We start from the raw sequence: 3203 nt of genomic DNA on the forward strand, positions 1-3203 counted from the left end.
CTACTTGGCCTAAAGAGTGATAAACTGAAACATTTATGTATACAATACATTTAATTAAGTACTACACAAACTTTTCCACTGAACTAGTATCCTCCTTTGCAATTCAAAAACATGTTCTTTTCCACATTAACCATTTTTAGAATGGGATTGAGTTTTTTCCTGAAGTTTTAATACTTCAGTTTTTCCTTGAGTGCCCTTGTAACCCTTTCCTCACATCTTGCCTTATCTCTCTCTCCTAAGCATCAACAATAACTAATCTGCCTTCTAGACTAAATTCAATTTTCTAGGTTGTTACATAAATGAAACTATAAGCCAAAATAAATATTGTATTGTAGTTAAGGTTTCAGTGGAAGACACAGACAAGATCTGAAACTTTAGTAGAACACTGAATGTCAATCGCAGGACATTCCCTTTAAATTTTGATGCTAAGCTCTGCCATTCTGCAAAAGTAAAAGTTTCTCTTTAGATCTGAGCCAGAGCTGTATTCCTGCTATTGACGCCTTAGCAGAGAATAAATGCTTAACTATCACCCTTGTAGTTGTCATGTCATTTGAGCTGTATCTTCTATTAGTTGTTACTTGACTCACCAAGATACAGTGTTGAGCACCTTAGAGCTCCACTCATAAATATATTTATAATCAGCCACATATATTTCACATGTAGAAGTAAATTACATGAAAAAGTCATCTAAATGCCTATGCACCCCATTTTTCCTTCATTACTTTTTCTTTCTCAGAGTGAAGCTATGACTTCCTGAGGATTTCTGCAGTTATTTAAGGAAGGAAAGAACTCAGGGTGTTCTACAGAAGATTTTTTTATGCCGGTGAGGATGATTAGAAAGTAAAAGGCTATATAGCACTGTGAATCCTTTATGTCAGATCTAAAGAGAAAAGTGGTGAATGGGAATCTTCTGGTGGGAAGAAGTTTGAGCATTATTCTTTATCATTCATGATGGTTGGAAAGAGAAATATCCAGATGCGTTGATCCACATTTTGTAAAAAAAGAACAATATATGTATATGTGCATGTATATAAGCACATTATTAGATAAGCTTACAGAATCTGAAGTAAAGTTCACTACTTCTGTGCTTCAGAGCCAGACAATCCAAAAACTGCTCAGTCCAAACAGCTGAATCCTCAGAACAAAAATCATCAAGGAGGAAATTCTGGCACAAAAAATGAGGACCTGAAGCTTCCTGGAGAAGCACTGGTGTGAATCCACACTTAAAGGCTGAATAAGCTGGAACTGATATTCAGAGGCACTGGCAGTAATGAAAGATGCTTCATGCAAGTAGAATGTAACTTGCAAGTGCAGGAAGACTTCTTTTCTCCCTTCATAATTCTTTTCTTTTCATTTTAACCAGTCTGAAAACCTACCAGTAGCTGATTGAATGCTATCTTCCATAATCAAGGTGGGTCCCAACCCCAACAAATAGTTTTTAGCCTATATATCAATCATCCATGGAAATATCCCACAGAAACTCCCAGAAGTGTGATTTACTTACTTTCTAGGCCCTTTATAATTCATTCCACTTGGCAATCATGATTGGCTGCTCATCAAATATGTGATACTGCACTAACACCTGGACTGCTGCATGACCAGGGATTGAAAAGATCATGAAAAGAGAAACGATAGCAAGGATATTGGAGGAAAAAATATGTGGATAAGTTTTTTACAAATTCTTACACAATAAAGGCATTTCTGTCCTATTTGAATGTTAACTACTAACTAACCATAGTAGAGGAAATTTTTAAACACCAAGCAGATAAAATATATTTCACAGGAACCAGTCAGTATAGGTGACCCACAAATTCTTTTAACATGTAATCAGCTTGTCAAAAAAATGTCAATATGATCACAAGGATGGAGATTATGCAGAGACTCAGCAATGTGTGATTCTACTCACCAAGGTCAGCCTGTTGGCACTACTGAGCGTCCAATCTGCCAACAGTGGAGACTCACTGTGAATCCCGGATATGATACCATCCATGGGTGATCCGCCAGCTACCTACTAGCAAGTTCATTACTTAGAACAGCTTCCATCCTAGAAGAGACAACATTTTTTTTCTTACCAGAATAGATACTTACCCTGGATATGGATTTTCTTCTCTGCATGCAATACTTTTGCCAAAACTACCATCTGTGAACATACAACTTATCCACAATTGTGAGTCCGTGCAGTATTGCTTGTGATCAGTGAATTCATGTTAGAACCAAAAGAAATGAAGCTATGGACAATACTCACATAATTCACTAGTCTTACTGTGTCACCCATGTTACCATGTTATTCTGAAGTAGTTGGCTTGATAGAATGGTGAAATGCTATTTAATGACAGTTAAATCACTAACTGTGAATCATTGCATTTTGCGAGGATCAAATATGACAGGAAGTTGTGCAACTTCTGAATAAGGAATATATGGCAGTGGTAGCCCTTACTATGACCCCAGTGATCTTCTATCAAACTGTCACTTTCTGTGTCAAAGCCTTATACTCTACTAGTACATAGGATTTAAATACAAAGGGAGGATGACGTCCAATAGGAAAAACAACAGAGGTTTCATTCCATTACAGTATATTTTAGGTTTAAGTGCCCCATTCTCAAAGTCTCATGCGTTCATATGTGAGGCCTTTGGTAGTTTATTGGACAATGGATGTGCTACCTCATTAATATTGATGTGTTTATAATGAATGTGATATTCGGAGTTAGATCCAGGTCGACAGAGATGGGTTTCTAGTGTAAGACATGAAAGGGTGTGTTCTCCCTAACGCTTTATTTTTTTATCTTTGCTTCTGACAGATATAAAGTAAAAGCTTCTCTTTGAGAAACTTCTGCAACAAACTGTTTATTTCTCGGACTTAGTTGGTCATTGACTAAAAGACCGATGTGAACCACCCTTCCTTTAAAAATATAGACATTAGTTATTTTGTCCCAGAGATGCAACTAATACAAAGTGAAAATTAAAAGTTCTAGTTTATCCTTTTTTAAAATTCTTGTTGAATTGAGCATTATACCAAGAAAGAAGCTCAATCAGCTGAGACACTGTAGTGAAAGTTTGAAAGAGTAAAGAAGATACACATAAGTTCTTCAGTCCTGTGATGAGTTTCAAAATGAGCACTTTAGCTCTTATGAATATTCCTTCTCTTCCTCCCTCTCTCTCTCTGTCTCTGTCTCTGTCTCTCTCTGTCTCTCTCTCTATATATA

The sequence above is a fragment of the Octodon degus genome, unplaced genomic scaffold, assembly GCF_000260255.1.
Source record: "Octodon degus isolate 3935 unplaced genomic scaffold, OctDeg1.0 scaffold00066, whole genome shotgun sequence".
NCBI classification, from domain to species: Eukaryota; Metazoa; Chordata; class Mammalia; order Rodentia; family Octodontidae; genus Octodon; species Octodon degus.